The 11,589-nt window shown below is 40.1% G+C and overlaps 1 pseudogene; it reads left to right on the top strand.

The window, feature by feature from the left end:
- The first annotated feature begins 968 nt into the window (after nucleotides 1–968).
- LOC132650227 (small nucleolar RNA SNORA48) lies at nucleotides 969–1,101 on the top strand (annotated as a pseudogene).
- The last annotated feature ends 10,488 nt before the right edge of the window (nucleotides 1,102–11,589 follow it).

Below are 11,589 nucleotides of genomic sequence, written 5' to 3'. Positions count from 1 at the left end.
CATGTTGCTTTTGCAAGATTCCTGAGTTTGGTTTCCATAACTGACACTGTGGCTCACAACCATTTATAACTCCAGTTTCAGGAGATCTGATTCCTCATCTGAACTCTGAGGGCAACAGGCACATACATGGTCCATAAACACACATGCAGGCTAAATACTCATGCACATAAAAGAAACAATTCTTTTAACAGATAAAATAAATCAACCAAACTAAACAACACAGTAAAAGTTCTGAAAATTATATTTTCTAAAACTGGAGTTCAAGTTCTTCATACAAAATTTAAAGAAGGCAGACAGCTTAATTAAAACATTCACTAGCAGCAGAGAGTCTTAACATGATAACTAAAATATTGGCATACATCAAAGAGAAGGAAAATTACAGCTCAAACGAGATGAAACAATCAAATTGTGTCAAGAATGATATACATCAGATTTTGTAATTATCTGACAAACATTTGAACATGACCATTACAAACATGTTTCATTTAGCAATTACAAGCAATCTAGAACCAGACAAAATATGAAATATCAGCAATAAAATAAATTTATTTAAAAAGTAATTTAGTAACGGAAAAAAAATCAATATGAAATTTTGAAACATTGTAATTTGGGCATAAGTGTAGAACTGAGATGAAAGCACAGCTGAGGACTGATCAGTAGCTTTGAAACCCAGTATTGAAAAAGAAATAGAGATTGAATAATGAAGAGTGATGAAAAGAGTACATCAGTGTACTGTGATAAGTCACTCATGTATACTGTAAACTACTGAGAAATTTTACAAAATGAAACACTCATAGTCAAAATGAAAAGTTACAAAGTTTTCAAGTAAATCATACAAAGACAAGACAGAAAAAAACGACAGATTTAACACAGAAGAAACAAAGAACACTAATAAGTCTGAGGAATTAAACACTACCAAAACAATAATGCTAGCATTGTAAAGGAGCAATATAATTTAAAAGCCTCACCCCTACTGGCAATGGCCAAAGAAACACCTTATTTTTGGTGTTATTCTTATATCAGCCAGAAGCAGAGCAGATGGCAGTCCTTTCTTGATGCTTAGCTTGATGGCCAAAGCTGTTTCATGCCTAGGACACATAAAAATCAAATCTAGGCAGCACAGTGCAGGAGAAGGAGGACAGACAGAGACATGAGTTCTGCCACACCACACAGTGCAGAAGGAGAAAGACACCCACAGACTTGCTCTCTGCCCCATGACACAGGCAGACCGTAGACACACAGAGCTTGGCCTACCACCACCTAGAGCAACCCAGGAGAAAGAAGACAGACAGAGACATGTAGACAGCCATGCCAGCCACAGACCTGCCCTCTGGCCCACAGCAAGGTGGGTCATAGACACCCACCTGATAAAGGATGTCACCTTGTAGTCCTCCAACTGCATGGCTAACCTACAGTGGGAACCGCTACAATACGTGAGTATGTGGTGGACAGATAGGAGAGAGAGAAGTGGAAAAGCTTGAGCATTACAAAAAGAGATGAAACTGGAGTGACAATGGTGACGAGGAATAAATAGCCTGTTGTGAGTGGCCTGCCCCACCTGGGGCCATGGGAAGGTTCCAGCCTAAGCTGCTGCTGAGGGCCACATCTGAGTGTTGAAGTCTGTGGCTCATATTACCACTAGAAAGCATGGGGATGTTCCAGTGGATTTCCAGAGTCTATGTGGAACTGGAACTGCCCCTCACTGGCTGGAGCACTTAGGACAGCAGGAGAATGGGCCCTGCACCTAGTCCGAGTATCACAGTAGAGTTGGCCCTGGTTGAGGGAATAGGGGTGAGCCAGCACAGAGGGTGATAACTCAGGATAGCTGGCCCTTCCCCTCATCTATTGTGAGTTGGTATGGATGTGGAAGTGATGTCTCCCTCGATCACTGCTTCCCCCACATCACCTATGGTAATCTCCAAAGCTGGCCCTGAGGGCATGAGAATAGGAGAGCTAGACCAGTCCTCTCACTGGCAGTAACACTCCGGAGGGTGGGCCCTGCACTTCACCTGCAGCTGGCCCTGATGGCAAAGGTCTGAGTGAGCCAGTCCCAGGGGTGTGAGAGTGTGAGAGCACACCCAGCCTCTTCCAGGTTGCAGTGCTTGGGAGACTGGGCCCCAGACCTTGACTGGGAAGCACAGGGGACTAGCTTTGGAGGTGTGGATGCAGGTAAGCTGAGCCTGGGACATGAGAGCAGAAGAGCTAACCTTGTCTCCTGTCGATGGCGGCTTTGTGTGGCCTAGTTGGAGCAGTGCTGGAGAGCTCATAATGGTGGTGTGGATAAGGGAAGTAAGCAAGCATGCTAACCACTTCAGCTATCACCCACGCCCAGATCCAGGAGTCTGAGTTGGCCCACCCCAAAATATATATTGTCTTGGAACAGTTGGGACATTTAAAAGGGACAGTTCTGCTGATCCAAAGCTAAAGGATCTCCACAACATAGGGCAACAGCAGGATAACCAGGAGGAATCCCTGTGAGGATACAATACTGACAATGTCACAGAAGCCAGAGACCTTGAACTAGACCAATGATTTATTGCAATGAACATTTGCAGGTGAGGATGTGTGGACAGAGAAATATGCTGTGGGACACATGGTGGCATGCTGCAGCTTCCATGATGTGATGTTTTTCTATGCTTCGGTGGGGTTTTGGTTGGTTGTTTTTGTTTTGAGGGGAAGGTTGTGGGAGAGAGGAGCCAATCTGGGGGATGAGGAGACTGGGTTGCATGATATGAAACTCACAGGGAATCATTAAAAAGGTTTTTTTTAAATAGATAAAAATAATTTAAAAGGCAGATATTGGAAATCTCAGCCAAATATGTCCTAACTTTATAGAATGAAATAAAAACAGTGGGAAAAAAATCAGATCAGAAGACAACTTGTAAGAATTTGTTCTCTCCACCATGTAGGTCTTGGGCATCAAACTCAGGCTGCCATATTTGGCAGTAGGTTCCTTTATTCACTGAGCCACTTGATGAGCCTATGAACATCAATTTTGAAATCACAAGAAACACATTTTTATTAAAATGGACTTAATTATAAGGAAAACTACTAGTGGTAGAAACAAAGCATTACCAAAAATGAATTCATCTTGTAGAAAGATACAGGAGTTTTTCCTAACTCCTCACATTCACTCTTTCAAACTGGTGCATTCAGGTGCCCCCTTGGTACCATGAGCCCTCAGATCTTGCCCATGTCACATTATTTTGAGTATTGTATTTCTGTATAATTGACTCTCTGTAACTATGAGTTCATTGGACATACTAATAATTTTGCATAATCCCATATCCCAGTGCACAGCACAGCACATTCTTGATGTATCTGTCTTTTAGCAGCATAGACAGCGTTGATAGACTGTTTTGACAGAATCAGTGGAAGGATCTCTACATCATTTAATAAGCACTCATTCATACTGGTACAGACCTAGAGCCTTCTTAACATCTGCAAAGGAAAAGAACAGTGGTGGGCACTACATTAGCACATTTCAGGTGCCATAGATACCTGAAGACAGTGTTGAGGCATAGGTGAAAATGATTGGGAACCCTCCCATGGCTGTGTAGTTATAGTGGTCCTGAGACCACCAGATTATGGTACTATCTGTCCAAACAGCAGGCTTTGGAAGCTGCATGACAGGGAAGGAGTACTTGGGAGCCAGAAAGTATGAGGAAAGGACACCACAGAAGGATGGCAGAGGATCCAGAACCTAAAGATCTGTTGCTGTCATTACCACTGAAGAACACTTGGTGTCAGTGTCCAGCCCACATCTTCCATCAGCTAGATCTGGAGCTCAGAAACTGTGCTGGCAGGGGTACTCATTGCTCCGTAGAAGACTAAGGTCCAGTTCCCATTACCCCTGTGGTGATTTATAGCTACCTATAACTCCAATTCATGGGCATCTGACACCCTCTTCTAAACTCTACAGGCAGTAGGCATACTCATAGTTCATGTACATGCATGCTGTCAAAGCACTCCTACACATAAAATAAACCTTTCTAAAAAATTTTTGAAAAACATTCTAAAGGATATTTTTAATTTTTTTATGGCTTTTTTATTTTTATTTTTTTTTATTATTATTTTTTTTTCAATGCAGTTTATTCAGGAACATTGAACAATCCTCGGACCCCGGGGAAAGCCAGCCCACAGCTTAAATAGCCTCTGGGTAGCCAACCCAGGCGTGCCACGGGGGCAATGCAGATAGGTCCACATACATGGAAGCAAGCCAGATCCTCAGCCTTAGCCAAATGTGGAATTGTTCATGACAGAGAGCACTCACCATCGGGAAGGTGGAAGGCGGAAACCAGCTCCATCTTTAAGGCATAGCATTCCGCAGCTCTCTACAGTTCCCCCTTTTTGTTTTAGACGCATCAGGCAAGAGTAGAGGTCTGATCTCTGATATTAGAAATAAATTGGGACTTTGTACAGATGTTCATTTAGGTGTCATCCACCCAAAGAGCATCAGACCCGTTGCATTTTCAGGATCAAATTTACTCTAGTTCTCGAGGATGCATTATAAAGGGTAGTCATGGCAACTAGAGGAGAAAAGGGAATATTCTTTGATGGTATTAAGCAGAGCAACACCTACAAGGGTGTCAGAAATAGAGGAAGAAAGGTGTTTGTTTCCTCTTTAAATCCTTGACGAAAAACGAGAGGTTGGAAGCTCTATCTAACCATCATAAATCAAGCATTCTTGTGTGTGTCTGAATATAGCTACGGAAGAACTTGAAAAACGGATTTGATTCCCCAGTTCTTTATAGCTTACTCGTTCTCCAGCCAGTGCATGAACCTATCACTACCATTGTCTCTCTCCTGAGTATAAATTTCACAGTATTGTCATATAAGTTTCTGTGGAAAGAATACCTTAGTTTTTTTTTTGTTTGTTTGTTTGTTTGTTTTCTTGTACCTCAGTGGTGTTTTTGCTAAGAGGCTCTTAAAAAGAGTCCTTAGCTATTAGATTGCTAGGCTTAGAAGAAGAGAGGATTGCTTCTTTAAATGACTTTCTTTTGTTTAGTTTGGTTTGGGTTTTTTTTTTTAAATCATCATTTAGGCAAAAAGTGCAAATGGATGGGTGTTCTATCTTTGGACTCTCTTGCACTAGTAAATGTCTTATTACCTGGGAAGTTGAATCTATACCCACAAGGGAAAAATGCTGGCTGTAAATTAACAAGAATTTTAGAGTAGTAGGACTATGACAAAGCAGAAGTATACAAACATAGAGAGCAGAAAGTGGAGAGCAAAGCTAAGTAGGACTCCTGAATCATTGCCCAAGCCTAATGACTGTGCCTTGTTTCCCAGCAATGGGATCAGGCACAAAGCTCATTTCCCATCCCACTAAGAAAACAGAAAGCTTTTAGCTTGTTTCCCATCCTGTCAGTCCATGTCAATGCTTGTGTCTTACTCTTTGAACTCTGAAATCACAGAGATGGACCCCGTACTTCACCATGCCATATGTTAGCTCTGTATAACAAACATGAGCCCAGAGGTGCCTGGCAGGATTAGCATGAAAAAACAGTGGACGCTCAGCCACTATGGGCAACAGTCAACTTTCACTTCACATTCATCTCTCCATCTGAGGCTCTAGGGGCAGAGGTGGGTTTATGAGGAACTATCCATGTTTACTGTCAAATCTATGGAGAGAATGTTCTGTTATAAAAACTTCTCTGTCAGTAACTCCAGAAAGGCTATTTCATTACCACTTCCCCAGTCATTCCTGAGAGTTGTGAACACTTGATTTGATGATTTGCTGTCTGTCTGCTGCTTTCTATTTGCTCTTTAAGTTAGATGCCTCATGCAAGAAAAAGTACTCTGTCCACCTGGGACTCTTAGTCTGGAACTCTATTGGATATTGTCACCCAAATAGATAATGCTATCTGCTACTTGCTATTTGTTCTTTGACTTTTGCTTGCTACATGCTTAATAAACTTACTCATTCAAAACCAAAACGATCCACCATGGATCATTCTCTAGATGAGTAGTTCTCAACCTGTGTGTCTAGCCCCCTCTGTCAGCTTTTTGTCTCCAAAAAGTGTAAACATTAATACCCATAACAGCAGCAAAAATTATAGTTATAAAGTAACAACAAAAATAATTTTATGGGTGGAGCTCACCACAATATGAAGAACTGTATTAAAGGATCACAGCATAAGGAAGGCTGAGAATCACTGCTCTAGACAGATGGAAGCACACTTTCTTTGAGGGAAAGCTTGGTTGTAAGATAAATTTGGCATTAAGGCATTTGAAAAGGTAGTTGTGTCTGCTTTTACGGTGTTAACAAAGGCTCTAGAAATTATTTTATTCAGGGTAAATTTAACACCCTTTGGTTACCATTATTTCTGATAATTGTCTGGTTTCTGAGTTCTATGGATTTAAAGTCCAAAAGCTCTTCTTCACAGTGGGGGAAAAAATAGACATATCTGTTATATAGATGTGAACTGAATAAGAACAGTTCCTATAAACTTCTGTATTGGAACACGTGTTTGCCCAGCTGGTGGCGCTGTTTGGCTATGTTATAGAACTTCCAGGATGGAAAGCCTTTTGGAGGAGTTATGCTACTGGGGGACGACCTCAAAGTTTACAACCTTGCCTCACTTCCCGTTTACTGTGTCTGCTTCCTATGTGTGCAGCAGAGGGGTGATCTCTCAACTCCCTGCACCTGCCCCCATGTATTCTCTGCCATTGTGGACATCCAGCCCACCAGAACCAGAAGCTTAAATGAATTTAAGTTGCCTTGGGTCATGGTATTTTATTATAGCAACAGAAAAGTAACTAACATAACATGCACTGTGTGTGTGTGTGTGTGTGTGTGTGTGTGTGTGTGTGGTGTAGTGTAATGTGCATGCTAAAAATAAACCAAAAGAAATCCATCACTGTAATTTAACCAGAAATACATGATTTGGATATATTTATGTTCACTCTCTTATCTGAATAACAAACCATCATAAACTTAGTACATAAAAATAGCAAACCTCTACTCGAAGCATGGAATTTCAAAGTAAGGAATTCAGCAAGGACACAGAAGATATGATTTGTTTCTCATTCCTTCTGTGGCCTCAGTTGGAAAAGCCTGAATGTCTGAGGGTTGGATACATTGAAGGGGCATTCACTAACATCCCTGCAGGCAATATTGAGAGGTCTGGCATTTGGAGATTCATGATCCCTCTGGTAGGCTGCACACTTGATGACTCAGGCTATGAGGAACACTTTTGGTAAACAAGGTGGATGTCACATCACTTTCTATGACCAATACACAGAACTCAGGTTGAGTCACTTCCACCATACTCTATTGATTAGGAGTTGAGTCATAAAACCTTTCAGATTCAAGTAGGTAATTAAAGAGCATCTCTTAGTGTGGGAGGTTACACCTTGCATAACAGCATGAAACATGAAAGATAGGGCTATGGACAATTTTAGAAAATGCAGTTTTGTACTGTGGCTTTCAGGTAGCTGGTTATGTATCATTCAATTTCATTATACAGTAGCCACACAACTGGGAACATTGAAATTGTTAATGGTTAACAAGTAGCTTATGTACAATTTCTGTACAGTTGAAGTCATAATATAATATATTTTTATTCTGACTAATCTCTGAGGTACAGCAAGACCAGAGTCAATGCATGCTGGAGGTACAGAGAAGGTACAGTCCAGGGTAGAAGTCTAATTTGTGGACTTTAAGTATTTCTACTGCAGGGAACACTGTGTTCAGTATTCTTATCTTCATAACAACTTCCAGGCTTTAAGTCCAGGCACAACAATGCCAGAAGAGAGAGAGAGAGAGAGAGAGAGAGAGAGAGAGAGAGAGAGAGAGAGAGAGAAAGAGAGAGAGGCTGTCTTTCTGAAGTCTCACTTTCTGAGAGGCAGGAAATCTTTGTCTACAAACAGTCTGCTACAAATCTCACTTTCAATTTTCTTTTTGTGAGCTTTAATAAAAATCTTGCTAAACATAGACAGTCTATATTCCAAAGAAAAGGAATTCCAACTCAAAGAGATTCTATCTCTGAATACAACAGAAGAAAAAAATAATATTTTAGATCCTAATCAGAGGCTGCAAGTCATCAGTTTTTATAAAATAATGATTTCTGAGATTGTGAACATAAAGCCAATGAAAGTGAGTGTTTGCAAAATACAGAAAATAAGCATGTTTAACAACATTATTGCTTTTGCTTTCTTCAGTGAGGGCAAGTTCAGGCAGAGCCTGGTGGTCTCCTTGGGTGATGAATGACAGGGTAAGAGTACTGTTAAGTTTTATAAAAGGGGATTCTGACACTCTAAAAATGAGGAAGAAATTGAATGATTTTTTGTTGTTGTTCTTGTTGTTAAGTTAGCTAAGTCCTGTGCATACAAAAACAAACTGTGGTGGTTATAATAGGAATGGCCCCTATAAACTCATGAATGTGGATGCTTGGCCGTAAGAAGTGGCACTATTAGACTGTATTGCCTTGTTGGAGTGGGTGTGTAGCTTTTTTGAAAGACATATGTCACTGTGGGGGGGGGGGGGGCTTTGAGGTATCAAATGTTCAAGCTATGCCCATTGTGGCTCATAGTCTCCTTCTGCTGCTTATGAATCAAGATGTAGAACCCTCAGATCCTCTAGCACCGTGTCTGCTTACATGTCATCATGCTTTTTGCTGTGATGATAATGGACAAAACATTTGAAACTGTAAGTCAGCTTCAATTAAATGTTTTCTTTATAAGAGTTGCCATGGTTATAGTGTCTTTTCACAGCAATAGAAAATCCTAACTAAGACACAAATGCTTCATGTTTTAACTGAAATGTGGAATCTAACACAGCAGATCTCATGGAAGAATGGGTAGATTGGTAGTTACTAGAGGACTGTGTCAAGGCTTAGGGGATGTAGGATATAAGAGGTCTATTGTGACTATGTTTAATAATACATTGTTTAATAAAATCTGAGAGAGGGGTTATAGGCAGACTTTGAGCTGACTCCATATGTAATGGTCTATGTTGGGATAACAAAAAGCAGTTGCTATTGCAGAAAGAAAAAGTGGAAACCAGAAGGCAAGGGTGACATAGGTCACCTGAAATGGAAAAAGAAACAAAAGGAAAATCCAGCAAATGGAGGGAGCATGTCCAAATGGAGAATCTCACCACATGATTCTTAAGTGGAGGAAGCAAAAACAATATCCCCATTCATGAGGTAAACCAGAAGCGCAGTTAAAAAAAGAGTGACATAATTGTGTAGAGGATAAACTTATCATTCTCAAAATCCATAAATTCATTTGAGGATTTAATGAGACAGTGAATTCTCTGGTATGGGCTATCAGTAGAGAGTAGATACATTTTGGCATGCCCCCCCCCCCCATATCTGGAGGCCTGTGGCCATGTGGTCATGTGACAATCTGAGAGGGAGCCGATGCCTAAAAGAACTGACAACATAAAAACAATCCCAAGTTATGGATCCTAGATTCAACCTATAGCCTCTATTTGGGAAATGGCCACAGGAAAGCAGGAATGGACAGAGGTGGGATGGACTCAAGCTGAGGCAACCAAAAACTTAGATACATGGTAAAGGGCTTCATGGTTGGTGGCTCTGCCCTTTTCGATAAGAAGGAGGTTAACCATAGCAGAGACTGATGGCTCCAATCTAGTGGTTTGATATTACTCACATTCTCCTCTCAGTGCTACCATATATTAAGGCCCCAAATGTGTACTGCTCACTAAAAAGACTCCAAAATAACACCAGAAGAGACATCAACATATATGCAAATAACAGCACAGAAACATGAGAAACAAAGCTATACAACTCCTCCAAAAGATCATAAATCTTCAATTACCAATTCTAAAGATACAAAATTTTAAAAATGACAGATGAGGAACACAAAACTTTTCTTGTACACCTTATCAGTGGAAGTCTTCATTTATGCTATATGAAAAGATGGCATGTACATGTCATGTGATTCTGTAACCAACAAGAATTATTGGCTATGCATAGACATCCATGTCTCAGAGCTATTCACGTGTAGTGGGATCAGCAATATATGTTACCATCATTATCGAACATATCATTATATAATCATTACCATGTTGAAATAGAGCTAAATATTCTCTCTGGGCTTTTGGGCACCTGCTGTTTTAGATCCGGCTGTTACCTGTCTTCTGAAAGAAAGCCTCCAGTTTAGACATAAGCTGGTTGCTCTGAGCAATAGAAAAGACATATGTTCTAAATAAACTTTATATAAACTCCTTTTTAATTTAGAATTTAAGCATACCCTAAGCATCTTATATCTGGGTTTTTACATTGGTTGTGGTTATGTTTTGCTTGCCCCTTTCTTGATATGGGATGGGTGGTAATGGTTTTAGAGCCAAACTTTATATAAACTCCTTTTCAATTTAGACTTAGGCAAAACATTTTTTATGTCTGACACCAAAACACAAGAAACAGAAGAAGAATATAGCTGGACTATAAAGTGATGTCCTATATGAAATATTTTTTAATAAAATAAAGTAATGCAAATTAGTTGTGGCTAGTGGTAGAATGCTTGTACAGAATTTATAATATCTAACTATCTATTTCCATCATTTGCTTGATGATACTTCTCTGAAGACAATTGGGATAGCCACCAATCTATGAGTATAGCAGAATATAATTAAACATCATTTCATTGACTTTCTTTTTGCCAGTTGTATTTGGTTCTCTCTTAGGTCTCTGGGCCATTTGGCACCTGGTTTTCCATCCTCGAGGTAGTTTCAGGGGTGACATGGGTCTCAAACTGAATCAGTCATTGATTAGCTAGTCCCACAGCAAATATTAGGTGGAGACTGAGGAATCCTGTAGAAGAGAAAGTGGGAGGATTGTAGAAGTTAGTAGGGTCAAGAACCCCACAAAGAAAAAAACTATAAAACCAACAAACCTCAACTCATAGGGGCTCACTGAGACTGAACTGATAATCAGGGAGTCCGCATGGTCTAACCTAGGCTCTCTGCATATATGTTATAGCTGTATAGCTTGGTGTTTATATATCCTATTATATAAAATAAATATAAATTTATATCCATAATAAATATGCATTTCTATGTGTGTATGTCTTCATAGCTGGCTATGTCTATTCTCCACAATATTTGTGTTTTATGATCACCTGTCCCTGAGGGGGGAGCAGCCTTACCAGGCCATAGAGGAAGACAATCCAGACACTCCTGATGAGACCTGATAGGCTAGGATCAGATGGAAGGAGAGGAAGATCTCCCCTATCAGTGGACTGGGGGAGGGGCATGGGTGAAGAAAGGAGATGGAGGGAGATTGGGAGGGGAGGATGGAAGGAGCTACAGGGGGGACACAAAGTGAATAAAGTTTAATTAATGAAATAAAAATAAAAAGTAGAAAAAGAAAACTAAAAAAAAAAAAGATTTGCTCAGCTCTTAAAACTTTTGCTTTGAGGTAAAATAAAGATAATTTCACAAGCTTATTAGGAGGCCTAGGACGAAACACAGCTAATATATCAATAAACATTAATGAGACATTTTTATTGATTTTTAGAAACTTTTAGTTTGGATTTTCCTTCCTATAGGAAAAGCTATGTCACATAGACAAGTGTGAGCTCATTAGGTACATGCACTATGCCCCTGGTGAGTCACCT

Source organism: Meriones unguiculatus, chromosome X, assembly GCF_030254825.1.
Source record: "Meriones unguiculatus strain TT.TT164.6M chromosome X, Bangor_MerUng_6.1, whole genome shotgun sequence".
Classification (NCBI taxonomy): Eukaryota; Metazoa; Chordata; class Mammalia; order Rodentia; family Muridae; genus Meriones; species Meriones unguiculatus.
This window is presented reverse-complemented; position numbering and strand designations above follow the sequence as displayed.